Raw genomic sequence first — 16,594 nt, forward strand, 5'->3', positions numbered from 1 at the left:
GCTCGCAACTCGGCTGGGGGAGCTTGTGCTCGGCTATTTGGACTCGCTGGGCTTCTTACCCTACTGCGTGTTAAGATAGTAACATGTTTGCATTTCAGGGGTCTAAAACTTTGTTTCTTCTATCTACCGCTATTTTCCCCCCTTAAAATGAAAACAATACAAGATGCATTGCAAAATATTGTAAGCAGTTACGTTATGGGGGAGGGGGGGGGATGATTTTGGCTCTGTTTATTGAACACGTACAATGTATACAGGTTGCCCAGGAAAGCTCTGGCTGCCCTGTCCCTGGAAGTGCTCAAGGGCAGATTGGATGGGCTTGGAGCAATCTTGTCTAGTGGAAGGTGTCCCCATGGCAGAGGGTGGAATGAAATGAGCTTTTAAGATCTTTTCCAACCCAAACCCTTCTGTGATTCTATGATTCTAAATGTTCTTTTCCAGGTTAAGTCAAGGTGGTTCATCCACCTAAGTCAAGACTAATTTTTTTTATTAATTGATAATTTTGATGAAGTCTTATGGTACCAAGCTTATTGGTGCCCCTACATGCTACCAGCCCCTGACAGAGAACTGGGTTGTTGTATCCATAGCATTAGAATTTGGAAATCAGTACTCATTTTCAACCTCAGTAGTTACTGGGGCCTTGGTACATCTTTCAGCTCTGTTTATGCTCCACGTAATTAATGACATTTGTGTTAGCTCAGTGAGCAGAGCATCTGTCCTTCAGTCTGGGCCCTGATTCCTTGGGAAGTGTTTCTAATTTAAGATTGGTGTGAGGCAGGAACTCACAACTGACCTTATTTGAAGCTCAGTGTGAGCAGTGATGGAGTAACCTCATCTTACTTGTCAACAAGTACAACATCTGTATTCCAGTGTTACTGTCAGTACCTGTTATTGGTATTTTGAGGTTGACATATGAGCATTTGCCTTCAGCCTGTAAAACTGGTTCTGCCTATGGCCTGACAGTGATGGAGTTTGCTGAGTTTCTCCCAAGGCTCTGAAACTCTGGAGGGTGAAGTTCCTGTTTTGCAAAGTGCCGTCTAATATCTGACTTTTTATGTAGGTGGTAAGTGCTTTAATCTTGTTTTGCATGTTGTTTTTATTAATAGCTGTAGTGGGTCCCAGTGGTTGTAGGATAAGTGTTATGTAAGGGTAAAGGTAAAATTGGAAGTGTTCTGCAGCCCTCATGTGCCTGGCTGAGTTAACATCAACAGTGGATTAACTGCCTCCTTTGGAGGTAAAGTAGATAATTAAATAATTATATGGCATATGGGGGTGAGAGTTAGCTTTTTTTTTTGGTATTCAGGCTGTTTGTTCCTGTGACACTCAAATTCACTCTTTTACTCTTGTCTTTAGATTTAATTTTCTGCAGTGCTCATCAGAATCCAACATGAGACAGTGAAATACTGCAGCACTGTTGGTCATAACAGCCTGTCATGCAGCACCCTGGATATGCTTTGGTTTCTTGCCAAATTAAACAGTAGTTCTGCTCTTAGGAAGTACCAGTTTCCAGATAAGATATCATTTTCCTGGCTAGCATTAATTCTCCTACTCTTATGTGTAGGATTGCTGCTGATAAGCACTCAAAGGACAATAAGAAAGGCTAATGATAACAACCATTGCAGAGAGCCTGATGACAGATTTTGTGATGTTTCGGCTAACAGTTGAAATAAATGTAGTTTTGAGCATGGTCTCCTAAAGTGCTGCGGCCCAAGCGTAGGCAGGAGCTTCTCACAGTGGTTTATCAAACACAGAACAAGTATTTATTAAGGCATAACAGTATTGATAGGGATATGTGGCAGGTGGAGAGGCAAATGTGAGCTGAAAGTTTTAAAACCCGTCATGTCCCAAGATCCGAGCTGTTCTTATTGTAGTCTGACAGTTGAGATCACAGGATACATCCAGGGTGAAATGAATTCCAAATTCAATGCTGAAATAGCAGAACTTTTGATGTGTCATCAGCAATGCCTAAATACACATGTACGCAGATGTACTGTGTTATCCTGAAAGGAGAATAATCCTGAATTTAAGATTATTCTTTCAGATCCTTCTCGCTCATACCCCAAAAGATGTATAGAAAAGTTTACTAAGTACTTGTAATCAGTATAGAGTACCGACAAAGGCTTTTTGCTAATGGTTTATTCAGCAATTGGAGTGTTCCTCTTCAGTGTATTCAAACAACATCTATTACTAGTAGTGGGGATCCCCTTCAGAGAAATAAATCATGATCTTGTCAGCCCAGCAGCAAGGAAGTCCCAGCTTTGGAAGCTCTTCTCAGACCAGCTCTAAGTCAAGGGCTCAAGCTCTAGTCCCCACAGGGAAACTAAAGCTTAGCACAACACGTTTCCTCGGAGAATTGGGTAAATGCAGAAGTCGTGGCAAAAGAATTGCTGCTTTGCATGCTATGGTTGGTGAAAGTGAGGGTGGCTTGTTTGGAGTTTGAACAACAAATTGAAATTAGTGAAAACACTAAAAGTGACACAGTAGTTGAAGACAGTGAAAAGCAAGAACGAGGGTGATGTGAGGTGTAAAACCCAGAAAGCAATAGAAATAATGCATGAGAGGAAACTAACTTCAGGCAATTGTTAGCAAAAAGTATGGATCTGTATATTATATATAAAAATTTCTTATATGCAGTGGTTTGGGGAGGGAGGGCAGAATGGTTTTCTATTCAAGGTTGTTTTGCTTTTAGGTTAAATCTGTGAGTTCAGCTTACTGTTACTGTTAGGGCTAACACACATGCATGTTATCCTGCAGGTCTAGAAGACCAGGGGCTGAAGTCTGAAATTGCAGTATTAAGAGAAGTGCAGGGTTCCTTGAGCTGTCCATCGCTGGCCCCACCACTGCAGCTAAAGCTTTGGCTCCAGCTGCAGCCTGCTGCTGTTTCACAGCCCCAAGTAGGTCATGAAGCACAGATGGCCTCGCTGCCAGGGACGCGTGGAGTCTGCAGTCCCCTTGCAGGCTATTCTCTCTCTGTGCTCTCTCTCTTTCACACAGCTAGGCTGGAGACAGTGGAATGAATTCTCATGCTACCAACCATTTTATCTTGTGCTCAGTGAGGCTTAAGGCAGAGAGCAGAGCTAGAACAAATAGTGGGAGTGAAAGTAATGATGGGGCTGTTAGAAGGGAGGCTGGGCTGGTGCTTCATGAAATAGGGCATCACCGTATCAGGAGGTTTCCTCGGCCTGACACGTCTGCACCCAGACTGACAGGGGCCCTGATTCCTGCAGAGCTGCTGTGCTTGAGCTCTAGAGCAAAATGGAATGATGCTGTAAGTATGCAGGTATTAACTTGTCCTTGTTTCGTAGCATCACAAGCCCTGTCCATTCTTCATATGTTTATCCATAGAATGGCCTTGGGGATACAGCTGTGCTGAGCTAATTTTAAAGGTACCCTTTAAAATTTCTTGCTAAGTGTAATGGCTGAGGTCCCACATTTCCTCTTCACCAGCACACAGCCATATCCCTGTGTATTTCTCCATCCACTGCCTCATCCTTACTCTTGTGAGCATCTCCAAGAGCTGCACAGCAACAGCAGCTCACCAGAACACACTGGGTAAATACAGCATGACACCTGCCCACACTGTTACCTGAGCACTTTTATTTGCAGCATCTCATCTCATCTCATATTTTTGCATTTTCATTAAGTAACTTTAAATCTTTTTTTTTAATGCTACCACACAAAATTTTAAGCAGCATGCCACCAACATCTGCAGTTAAGAAATTCAGTGCTGAAAGTGAGGCAAGGCACAGGTTGTGGTGACAGAGCAGCTGGAAAGATCAAGGTCAGCTGATTGCTACTGGGAGACTCTAAAGTTGCATGTATTTAAAATTCTTTTCTACAAGCATCTGAAAATACTTAAAAGAATGGGTTTTAAGTGCCATTTTAAGCCAGAGAAGCTTTATCATTATTTTTCTGCATGTGTTGAGGCATTTTTCAGAGCTTTACACTAGGTTACAAGAAAAGGATGCAGCAGCAGTGACTAGCCAGTCCTACTCTCCTGCCCTTTGGATGCTTAAGACTGAAAATGTGACTGAAATTTCCTTTCTTCTTTAAGCACATAATAGGAGCAACGGATGTCCAGCCCAAGTCCAGCCGCGTGGTTACAGCTTCAGTCAGTAGAGGGAGTATGGACGCCTGGGTTAAAGCCACACAGGTCACCTGGGACATCCAAGAGAATTGACTTTCTCTTAGAATTCCTGTTTTGTCTGCAATACCAGGTAAATTCTCTACACATACATTTTTCCTAGATGCCAAAATGCAGCTGTTGGCTCCTAACATGGTTGATGAAGCTGAAAGTGTAGGAGAGGGGAATGATCCTTTGTGCTTGCCATGCTTTTCTTGTGCAGCCTCCCTGGGTGCACTTGTCTGTTTGCACCTGCAGCTGGGGCTGGTATGGAGCACCACCTTTTCTCCTCCGTGTCAGGGTCTTACGTCACCATTAGACTGTAGCAGGGTTCTGTTTGCTTCCAGGGAGGACACAGCCTCTAGCTTTTCATTGAGGAAGCTGAGAAAGTGATTCTGTGCATGACTTACTGCTAAACATAGATGTTGCAAAGAGCATCCTGCAGAGCAAGTGCTTGCTGGGACTCCCTTGTGTAGGGGAAAGGATCTTGATGACGAAGAAAGAATCTAATGGCTCTGTGAGCTTTCTGCTTAAAGACTCAGCCCCAAGCTGGTGCAGAACCACCGGAGTGATTCGGGGGCTCTGATGAACGGTACAATCCAAGAGTTTGAAATGGAGGTAGACAATCTGGGTTCATCCATTCTTTTACCAGTGTGCCACTCTCTTTGTGTTTTCAGATGTAACACTTGGTCTATGTTTCCCATAAAAATGAGAATGTGGACTGGCTTGATTTATGTTTATCAGAACCGTCAAAAGAAATTTGCAACAAATTTGATATAAAGTGGATTGTACTTTTTAACGTTACAGTATTGCTTGACTTTTGGTCAGACACCATGCAGCCACGATACAGCACAATACTGCCAGAGTGCATCCAGCATTTGTACTTTCTTGTGCTCATTCCTTGCATCAGCAGTCTGGGAACATTCTTCACTGACTGCCCCTAATTGGTACTGCATGACATTATGCAACCCATTTCAGCTGTATCTAGTCTCTTAAATGCTGGGCAAAACTTGATCAGAGACTTTGTTTGGCTGAATGCAACAGAGTAAATCTTAACATTGATCTGCATTCATTTTGTACATGTCACAGATGGAAATGCCATAATGTTGTTGTTTATTGACAGTCCAGGACTTACTAGGCTGTGGAACTCTTGGATTCATTCAAGTCTGCAGAGCATAGATTTAGAAATATCAGAAGGAAGAGCTGCTGTGTTTCAAGCCATCAAGCTCCTAAAGCATAAAGGAGGAATTCAGCAAAAGGTTACGGTAAGGGTCAAGTCTGGTTTGGTTTAGAGTGCTCATGATAGAAGACGTGAGAAAAATCTGACAAAAATAAAAAAGGAGTTATTCTCTTTGGATCTCTGTGTGCATAGGTGATTTTTTTACTCCAAATGTTTGATGTGGTTTTGCCTAGATCAGGAATAAAAACCAGGACTTGTACTCTTAAGGTTCGTTTTAGTGGCTGCATATCAATTTGCGATTGAAATGATGACTTGGTCTAGTAAGTCTAGAGCCAAATACCAAAACATGCAATTGATTGTCAGAGGAGAAAATTGCTTGTGAACCCTTCCTTAGTCTGACATGAAAGGACACAGTCCTGTGTTACTGGGTGAAGATGTATTCTGGTTTATGGGGTTGAAGTCCAGCAAAACCCAGGTGCTGCATGAGCTGGCACTGCACAGGTAGAGTTGGCTCCAGGGCTCCAGGCAGCCTCTTTCAAAGGAGCTGTGACAGGACATTCCTGTGCAGGTAAGCCTTTTTTTATTAGCCCTGCAATCCAGTCTCTCCTCCACCTGGGTTAACTCCCTAAATTTAAGGCTGCTTCCCTAAATTAAACCTTAATTAGGTTCACTATATCTTTCAATTTAGGACATTTGTTGTTTATTGTTTCCAGTTATCACAGAAGTCTGAAAAATAGGGGAGAGGAGAAGAAGTTTCTCTTTCTTGCATTAGTCACTTGGGCTGTGCCACTTCCAAGTGAACAAATCCTGTCAGAGCGTGCCTTATAGAGTAAGTGGGACTCATCTGCAGGTTTGAACACAGGTTGGATAACCTCCTGATGTTTAGTCACTTTCCTGAAAATGCCTGATTTCCCTGCAGCTTGGTTGCTCTTTCTGCTGACCTACTGTAAGGTGGTGGTTTCCTCTAAAACATAAACACAACAGGAAAGGGCACTAAATTCTAATACTGGGAGGGCTCCATTGAAGCAGCAGTCATTTTTCACTTCACTGTTGCATTTACCCACTGTGTAAGAACCCAATGAGACAGATTGCCTATCTAGTATCAGTAAATCCTGCTTTAATGGTAATAGAGTTAACCTGATCAATTAAACATTAACTTACATATCTTTCTTTTGTGTTTTTTAACCTGTACTTCCTCAAAGCAGCTTTAACTGTAGCAGGAAGGGAAATCCTTGTATCAGTCTCCTTTGTTCCATGCACTCACAGCACCTCAGACTGTTTGGGTTGCACAGAAGATGCACTGATTCAGCGTCCTTGGTTGTTTGCAGAGCTTTGATGCTGCAAGTCACAGGCTAAAAAGATTCTGTTGCAATTGGCTTGGAGAAGTATGAAACCATTTTGTACATATGGATAGTTGATTTAATTTAAGGGTGGTTTCTTAGGGCTTTTTGTTGTTTTTAAAATTTCTATGTGCAACAGTAAGCTTAGGTGATGCTTGCACTGATAGAGAATTATTTCTTCCTCCTCTTACCCCCTTACCATAAAGAGCACTTTAAATATAAATTTACTTTTTATCTGATCACACCACGTGTCATTATTAATCCATATATTTTGCTGCTACCCAGGAAAGCCATGCATCTCAAATGTTGACATTATTAAATGAATGTTGGCTGCTGCATCCCAGGGTGCATTTTTCTGCTTCTCCTCATGTGTGGGGGTTTTTATTGCGTTGGTTTTTCCCCTTCCTTTCATTCTGACTGCTCTGCTATGACTTGTTTCTCATTTGCTCAGCCCTACAGGGGAGGTATTCTGAGGGCTAATATCCATTAGGCAGTAACTAAAGCGATGAAGGAGGAATGTTAATGTAAAATACTACATTTCTTCTGTAATTTTCAAGAGATAACTCGTCTGCATGTGTCCTCTTTTAGGAAGTCTGTCAGAAAGTAACAGGTAGAGTCTTTCTTTCCCTGAAGATTCCAGAATTCATGAGGAGGAGTTCAAGCTTCTCAGAAAGTTCTTATTTCAGTGTCCTGTGCAAAATAATTAAAGTTCAGAGCCAGTCAGTGCTGATGGAAAGGCTCCTGAGGGGAGGCACAGCCCGTGCTGGGTGTTCGGTTTGAGCTGTGAGGGACTGATGGTTGTTCCTCTGCACGCAACTAGAGATGACCAATGACATCTGCACCTTCATGTTGTCTTCTCAGGAAATCAAAGCACTGCAGAGGATTGTTTAAGGGTGGTCTGTTATTGGGGGCACAATGGAAGAGGGCTGTCTGGCTATCTGGGAAGAGATCTCTTTTCCCATGAAAGTGCTTATTCTGGGCTCAGGTGTGGTCCTGTTCTGAAGGCACTTGCAAAACAATCTTTAGAGTGATGTAATTTTGGGACATGAGAGAAGTGTGGCAAAGTGGGGAGAGGAATTACCCAGAGAACTCAAAGCAAGAGCTTATGCAAGTGGCTGGGGTAAATATTAAGCTCTCCCAACTAAACCTTGGAGGGATCCCATCCTGTAATGCCTCCATCCTGACTGCACATCTTGGATTCCCCCTCTAAGGCAGTGACTCCCTGCAGGACCCCACTGCAGGACACCACCTGAGTTTGTTCCTTCCTGCTCTGGATCACCATGCAGACATTCCGGGTACAGTTTGCCCTTTGTGATGCTCCTTCCTACCATGGCAGGAAGGCTGGAAGGAAAGCAGCTTTCATGCTTCTATCCTGCACCCCTGCCCCTCCTTCTTGATGTCCTGGACACTTGCCAGCCTGTGACCAACTGTCCCCAAGAAATACTTACTTCCTGGTTTTTTTGCTTAGACCTCCAGAGGCCTCGCTTTTCCTGAATAAAATATGAGCTGTTCTCCTGGAGCCATGAAGGGAGGAAACCACTGCCAGTGCTTTTTATTGCTGTGGTTGCTGATGCCTCTGCCCTCACTGGCAAGGAGAACAGAGGATAGAGGAAAGGGTTTGAGGGTTTAGTCCAGTGACTGTTTACAGTGTGAGCTATACTTTCTGGAGCCAATACTAAGGAACAGTTGACTTTGAAATATCTTATTTCAAGCAGTTTGTAACTGAGGAATTAAAGCATTTCAGTTTGAACTGAAATGTTTTATTATCTTTTTCTCAGAACATGGCTAATGCTTGGTTTTCAGTCTTTTCCCCACCTTTTTTTTTCTTATTATTTTATTATTTGTCCAGATGAATGTAGAGTTATACAATCCCTTGTCACAGCTGAATCACACCTTGATTTTTCTGTCCGTTTCAAGAGTTTATCAGGATTCTTTTGCATTAGCTTAATTTTTCTTGCAGCTCCTCTTGTCTTGGCACTTTATTCAGATTTAATAGGATATGCAAACAATAATATTAAACAATTACGTTTACCCTGTTGGTTACTGTGCTCCTACTTTGAAGACTTAATGGATGAAGTGAAGGGATGTCAAACACTACTTTCTTACACATATGAGTAAATACCAAAAGTATTTACTATGGGGGGTTTTCTTCTGGGTTTTAGGAGCTATTATCCCCTAAACATCATTTGTCCTGGAAATTTCCAGGCTGCCAAGCAAATCTTTCCATGCAGGTATTTCTTTTCACTGTTATACTGGTACCAGAGCTGAGATTAGAGACTGATTCCCACACCATTTCTGGATCCTCCTCAGTAGTTCTCCTAAGGCAGTCCCTGAATTCAGTACTCATATCAGCTAAGAACAGCTCAATGTGGTAGATATATTTTCATAATTGTTTTCAAGTCTCTTCTGGGATTTAGCTTTCCAGTTCTGCATGTATGCTTGCCAGTGACATTTTGATAGAATCTTTACCTGAATGGCTAAAAACCTCTTTCATCCAGGCTGCACATTTGCTGGAAAAAAGATGCTGCCAATATGCATGTGGCAAAACTAAACCAGGAAAGCTTGAAATGCCTTGCCCAAGAAGAGAGAGGTTTGGCATTACAATGTGGCCTTTATTGCCTATATTGTGCACATTTGACTTCCTCCTTTAATGACATACACAATTACATTTGTGCAGGGTTTATGCATATTAATAAGCATGTCTCTGTGCATGTATTTACATGTTTGGACATGCAGGGTATTTGTGTGTGACACGGTATAGGTTTGGTTAAATACAAGTTGACCAATAGCTCAGAAAAAGGTCTTAGATGTTGAAAAATATTACTTTTATTCCCTAAACATGAAATGCATTTCCCCCCACCTGTAGAATGGTTATTTGGTGATTGATTGGTTATTTCATTCCCTTCTCTGTTAAATTAAACAAACTTACTTGTTCAAGACATTTGCTCAGTATTTCAGTTGTTATTAATGTAAAACATGGTTTATTGCTGCACTAGAGGAGGATTCTTAATCAGGCTAGGTGCTTCCCAAGCAGTAGAGCTGTATAAACTGTGTGCTCTACGTCCTCTGTGACTACACTGTTCTTTAGAGACATCCCTTTTTGTCTGATCAGTGAATTCATATTTTAAAACCTCCTAAAATGCCGTGACATAAGGTGATAAAGATGCTGAAAAGTCACAAAAAATACATATTGTCACTAGGGTGAATGTGAGCTGGGATTGAGCTGTTGCTTTCTCTGTCTTCCAGGGGTTCATCTCCTGTTGATGGGTGATACAGCTGAACACAGGTGCCACCTGCACTGAGTTCCTTCACTGTAGGAAACTTGTTGGAATGGAATAGAGAAGTGCAGAGCTGCACACACAATCTTTTTTGTAAAATGGATCTATAGCAGCTTTGAAAATGGCATTGATTGTACAGATTATCAGCCAGAATCTTAACTGTGAGTGGATGGTTTGACCTAATACAACCAGAATACAGCAAAATGCCCCTTATGAACTTCCCTTGTTTCAGTGCATTGTAGTAATCACAACTGAGCTTAGTAAACCTCATTTCAGAATGGAAATATTATTACTTATAGAAAATAACCTCAGGATACAGTGCTATAGCATGTTGTGTGCACACACATGCGTGTCAAGTGAAAGGTGTACAGAGGAACCTGATATACCTCACCTCGTCAAGATTGTAGGTTATAAACTGGTTTATTAGAACTGGAATTTTATGGAAATGAATGATTGAAAAGATAGCTGCCAGAAGCAGACTTTATTTCCCCAATACATCAGTCAGTGTAAGCGAGGGATTTGACTTCTTTATGCAGCTGGAAAATGGAAAACCGGGTAGAAAGGAGGAGTATAATTAGAAAATCCTATGCTGCAGCAAAGTGGATCTTTCTTGAAGAAATGAAGGATTTAGGAACTACAAGCTTATGTTGTCTCTTAATGACATCCCACTGCACCTCAAAAAATATAACCCAGGGAAAGGCTTGATCCTGATTAGGGAACTGTGCACCTGCAAGCCACAGCACAGCAGTGCACACTTAGTGTGGAGCTGACTTTCATGGTGTGATTAATCTAATTAATGTCCCGGAGATTGCTCCTGTATGTGGAGTTAAACCTGCACTTATGACTTTTGCTAAGTTTGGGCTGTGATTCCCTATTGAAATCAGCAGGCTGGGAGCACAATGTGTTTCCTAGCACTGGGTGCTTGGATGAAGTTTCATGGCAATGGGTGACAAAATAATCTCTCTCACTGAGACAAGCCCACAGCCAGATGTGGGATGTAGGTTGTGGAGCTGGGAAGTGATTGCAAACTGCTGCTGCAGAGATCAGAGACCTCCAGGAGAGCTGGGTGGCAGCACGTCCTTGCTGAGGCCTTAACTTTGGCAGTCTCCAGGCACAGTTTCTGTGAAAACAAATGGCAGAACTGTTGTGGGACAGGTCTTGTTTTGTGTTGGGAATGACAGCCACCTCCTGCAAGCCCACACTGGTACAGGAAAAGTCCTTCACCCTTCTATCTGCTTCTGGGATATAGGCTTACAAGATTTTTCATACACTTGACACCTCTGAAAACAGCACAGTCCCAAGGCAGTAATGATGGAGTGAATCTAACAAGGTTCTACTTTCTTTTCATCTGCAGCCCAGATTGACTTGCTTATATACTTCTAGATCTACCAGGGACACAAACTGGTCTTTAAATATAGTGATATGGCTTTTTTTGCAATATGGGGATAGGGAGAGTGAAACTGCCTTCCAAGTTTGAAGTGCTGTTTACAGGGGTTAATTCTAATATCCTCTTTATGTTCCATGGAAACAAAATCAGGGCTTCAGTCACATCAGCCCTGTGAAGGAGGATCTGCATGAGCTGGGAATTCTAAGTGGGGAAATTGTTAGACTTCAACTCCTTGACTATTGGGACCTGAAAGTCACTGCAGTATGTCATTTGCAAGGCAATTTTCTCTGGAAGTGCAATATGGCTTTGTTTTATGACCTTGATGTCACAAAGTATTAATAATCTCTTAAATCTACCCCTGCAAACAAAAAAATCCCAACAAGGTGCAATCATTTGTTTGGATTTTGGATTGGTATTTCTAGTCTGCTTAAAAATCACAGATTTTGATGTGATACATAGGTGTGAATGCCGTGGGTTTCTCTGCCAAACTTGTCTGGATACAACAAATAAATGAATTTCAGCCTGTTGGGAGGACAGCTGTTTCCATGACATTTTAAGCCCAGTTTGTAAGTATCTTCATCTCTTTTCTTAGCATGCTAAATGGGCATGACATGGCTTAATTCGTATGTGTGAGTGTTTTGCATACAAAAAAAAGGGCTCTATTAATTTCTTATTTCCTTTCTTCAATAAACATCTCAGATAGTAACCTGCTATTTCTGTTCTGTTACCACAAACATTCTTAGAAGTATTGCAAAGAACGTGAAATGAAAGGTACAGCTGAATTACTGACTGGAACAGACCTGAACAGATGCCTGTTCAGGCAAACACCCCCTTTGAGAAGCTCACTGTTACTGTTACAGGCTCAAAGAAAAGAGAAACAAACCTTAAGTGTGGTATCAAACAATCATAGAATCTGTTCAGAGAAGCTTACTTTTCTTCAAGAGTTGAGTTGTCTCAAACTTTTAAATTCTAATTAGAATTAATATAGCTACTGCTGCAGTATAACTATCTTATAATTACCTTTAATATACTCTGGCATTGAATTCCACAGAATAGTTTACCTTAATTGTATTTTCCCACTTGTTAACTTTATATTTGGGTTTTTTTCACTTATTTGTTGTATATTATATTGAGTTTGTCTGTCAGTATTTAGGACTGGAACAGGGAAGAAGGCAGCATTAGCTATTTTAATGAGTGTATTCCACATTCATTCTGATGAGTTCAAAGCACTTTACAGATCAGGTCAGTATCATTGTTTCCCTTTTGCTGTTGTGAAAGGAGTTGTTGAGATGGAGGGAGTTTCCATTTTACAGCAGCAATAAAACCAGAAACTGGATTAGAAGCCAGTTCTCATGTGTCCCTGTACAGTGCTCTATAGAAAGCTACACTGGCAGTATTCTCACATTGATTCTGTTTTACTGGAACATATAATACAATTTATGTAGTGCAATTAATACAACTAAATTGACAGGAAACTGAAGGAGTGAGTGCAAGTTCCTGGATCTGGGTTATATCATGGCATTTGACAGCCAAAATCCATGTTATAAAGGATTTTCTGCAATAAACATTCTAAAATGAAAATGAACACTTGGCAAAGGATCAAGCTTTCTCAGCCTTTCTAGATCTGTTATAGCAGAGGCTGAAATTTTCGGGAGCTGAGGCTGCCCTTCGCTCCTGGCAATCACTGCAGCAATATCCAGTTGGTGAGTGAGGTTATTTGGGGCATCTTGCTACTCTCCTATCACAGGACATAATATTTCTGCATAAAGAAATAACCTCCTTTTTCTAAACCTTTTCTTTAAACCTTTTATCATCTTACTGAGAATTGACAGCAGGGATCAGTGGATGGTTCTCCAGTCGTCTCCTGGTGACAGGGTAACAGCCTATTCCATCAGTACAGAAACATGATGTGCTGAGGGTTTGAGCTGTGTATTTATGCTCTGCCCATTACTGTGGTATTTAAATTAGGTCAGACATGGTCTTTGGTTGAAACCTCTCCTTAATTACAAGCATACATTTTTTGGCAGGAAGCAGAGGGCAGTTAGTTGTACTGTTAATAGCTTCCTACCTTTTCCAGACTCCTTCTGCTTTACACAGGAAAATTGCTACTATTCCATACCTCACATACAGCTCTGGCAGAGCTCATTAATGTGGGACTTAATCACACCAACCTATTTGGGACCACCTGGCTCATTGGCTGCTTTAGTGACTGGAAATCAGTGGACCGTAGGTGATCCTGTGTGGGACTGTGGGCCTTTATGCTCCAATTTTCTCATCTGCAAGTTGTTACAAAGATTGTTTCTTGTGTGCCTTGGGATCTTCTGGAAAAGCATTCCCTATGTTAAATTACAGTGTCAGAGCCTTTTTAAGGATAGTTTTGCTTTTCTGGAGAATTAAAGGTAGAGAAACTGAGCTGGATGTTTCAGTGGTCAGCACCCAGAGCCACACCAGCAGTCCAAACCATGTCTAGGCATTGCCTGCTGAAGACATTTTAAAAGCCTGGCTTTTTTCTTAAGTGTCAAAATTGAAGCCTTGTTTCCCTCCCCTTACTCATTAAACACAGCTTTGGTTGTAGGTACTGAAATATTTTTTGAAGTCCTGGACAGAGATAGGAAACTTTTTTATCTTGGCTCCTGTCCCTCAGCTTTGATCTTCTAACACACTCCAGTTCATGAAAAGGAAACAGGATTCTCCTGCCTTTCGCAGTACATTCTGTAGCTCTGCTAGAAAACATCTGGTAGTGATACAGTCTTTGGGTCTGAAACAATCTTCGTGGCAAGGCCCAAACAACAGGGAAATAAACAGCTTTTTTTCTTTTTTCTCACGAAGTACAGGCTGGCTCCAATTTGTTACAGAGCCTGTTTGACTAGGTCAGAGAACACATAAATCTTGACACCTCTGGTGACAACAAGAAGAGGTATATAGAGGGGAATAATTTTTTGACATCCAATGCAAATTATTGATCCAGAAGGAATTTTGATTTGCAATGCACAGAGACTGAGCTTGGAGGGTTTGCAGGCATGCCCATGATGCTTTGACATCTGGAAGAATGCGGAGTTGCCCCATTATGGGGGATCTTTGTCTCCCTGTTTTTTGGAGGACACATGGAACTATACAGAGACTTACCAGAGGCTTTATGAAACAGGCTATGCTTCACCTAATCAACAGAGTGTAGGACACCATGCTGGGAGCTCTAAGGCTGACTTTCTTCTCTGGATTGAATGTGTATAAAGAGAAGTGCATGAACTGAATGAAGAGCATGATAATGCTCAGGGTCTGGTTACGTGGTTTCTGTGTGTTAGAGGGGCCTTTGGACAATAAATTTATCCCTCTCAAATTTGATTCCAAGTCTACAAAACATAGGTGGTTTTTGCTCAGCTTTGAGGTCAGGAGGCTTACAAGTCTCTTTTATCTCTGTGCCAGCCTGGGTAAGTGCAACTGGCAGTTGCCCTGATCTCTGAAAATGAACTAAGTAAAGGACAGTCTGATCTTTTGTCTTGATTCAGACAAGCAATAAGGTTTAGGGCAATAACAGGGAAAATAAGTACTGGTGGTACTGTGCTGGAATGGTTTATTCAATACTTAACCTCTGGTTTTTTGCTGTGTTGTTCCCCACCACCCATGAATAAGATGTTATGCTCCTTACTGCCAAATCTCTCTTCAGTCTCTCCATGCTCTGATCCTCCTGTATTACTTTTTTTCAGTCATGCTTAGTTGTAGATGTTTGACTCTGAAATGCAGATATCAACCAACATATTTCTGTTTCAGGTGGATGATCACAGGTATTGTTATTTCTTCTCTCTATGACTCATTTACTTCATCTGTAAAGAGGAGCTTCATCTTCAGATGAAAGACTGGTGACAATCTACTGACTTAATAAAAGAGCTATTCCAAGTTTTTCACTGCCAGTGTGAACTTGCATAGGTCATTTGGACAAACATGGTATCAGAGGACAGAATTTCAGGTGGCCTCCACCTAATGGATGCTGAATTTCCCTAAACACCCACTGGCCTTTGGGCTCATGGGCAGGAAACAGCCTTTGTGATGAAAATGACACTATTTCTTCAATCATGCAGCGTGATCCATCTTATTGTTTTGTATCTGTGTTGAGTGCTGTCCCACATTCCTTGGAATCATTGCTACTGCACCAAGGTAGTTTACTTTTAAAATGTAGAACAGGAACCAGACTGTGCTAATGATTAAATTATACTGATGGTTGAAGCTTAAGTAACAGTTAATGCACTAATTTCAGTATAGGAAATACACTAAAAAACCAGTAAGAGCTCCTCTTGATCTTAATAATTAATGAGAACTGCCATGATCCTTCAACATATTTCCACCCACACTTCCTTTTATGTTAAGAAGTATACAGGAACTCACAGAAGTCAGCTGGTAGAAAACCTTTCACAAAGCACTTTCCAGTACACTGCACAAGCCACATGTGCTTCCCTAAAGGGTCGTGGAGCCAGATCTTGCCTGTGTTGAATTCTGGCCAACAGTCTCATTTCTTTCAGTGAAACAGAACAAAGTGAGGCCTTCAGACAAGAGCGTACCCAACACACACGTCTGAGCTATGTGTACCCAAATAAGCACCATCAGCTGCTGAGCGTCTCTGGAAGGGACATGAGTGGGATTCTCTTCACTTAACTGTAAACATCTCCTTTGGCTAGTTCTCAGATATCTCTTCAATTCATGGATGGAAGGGAGCATCGTTAGAGAGCAATTAATCCAATTTAGGTGTCTGCAGTACGATGAGGGGAATTCCACCCTAGCGCCTGTTCCTCTGCACTCATTATATAGAAAGTCTAGACAGTTGGCTTGGATATAAATGGGTGAAGATGAGAGGTTTCTCTCACCTATCTAGATACAACAGAATCTGCTGGATATTAGAGGCTTTGTGGTGGCTCTGGGTCAGATAACAAATGCCTGGAAACATGTTACCACTTGGCTGAATCATTGCAACCATGCAAGGTCTTAGTTTTAATTTAAAGACTTGTGTTGATTTGGCATGGCCTGGTTTTTTTGGTAGTGGGGGAGGGCCACAGAAGTGGCTTCTGTGAGAAGCTGCTAGAAGCTTCCACCCTGTCCAACAGAGCCAGTCTCTGATGGCTCTGAAGATGGACATGCTGCTGGCCCCATCAGAGAGGTTGGTAACGCCTCTGGGATGACACATTTAAGAAGAAAACCAAAACAGCGCACGCCCAGTTGATTCCAGGGCTGGCGAGGCGCCGCCAGCGGGGCCTTCCCAGCGCAGAGCGAGGCGCTGCGGCCGCTGCCCTCTCCGCGGGG

At 41.9% G+C, this 16,594-nt stretch overlaps 1 protein-coding gene across 6 annotated transcripts in view; it reads left to right on the forward strand.

The window, feature by feature from the left end:
- Positions 1–349: 349 nt before the first annotated feature.
- CLIP2 (CAP-Gly domain containing linker protein 2) overlaps positions 350–16,594 on the forward strand; it is a 101,706-nt gene continuing 85,461 nt past the window's right edge. Inside the window, exons 1-3 of one of the 6 annotated variants that reach the window (XM_017742998.1) lie at positions 350–1,060; positions 2,752–4,214; positions 5,244–5,385. The gene's annotated coding sequence lies outside the window, so the exon portion shown is untranslated. Of the gene's footprint in view, positions 1,061–2,259; positions 4,215–5,243; positions 5,386–16,594 lie in introns of those variants that run through there. The other 5 variants (XM_017742999.1, XM_017743001.1, XM_017743000.1 and 2 more) reach the window with 5 other exon arrangements.

The sequence above is a fragment of the Corvus brachyrhynchos genome, unplaced genomic scaffold, assembly GCF_000691975.1.
Source record: "Corvus brachyrhynchos isolate BGI_N302 unplaced genomic scaffold, ASM69197v1 scaffold99, whole genome shotgun sequence".
NCBI classification, from domain to species: Eukaryota; Metazoa; Chordata; class Aves; order Passeriformes; family Corvidae; genus Corvus; species Corvus brachyrhynchos.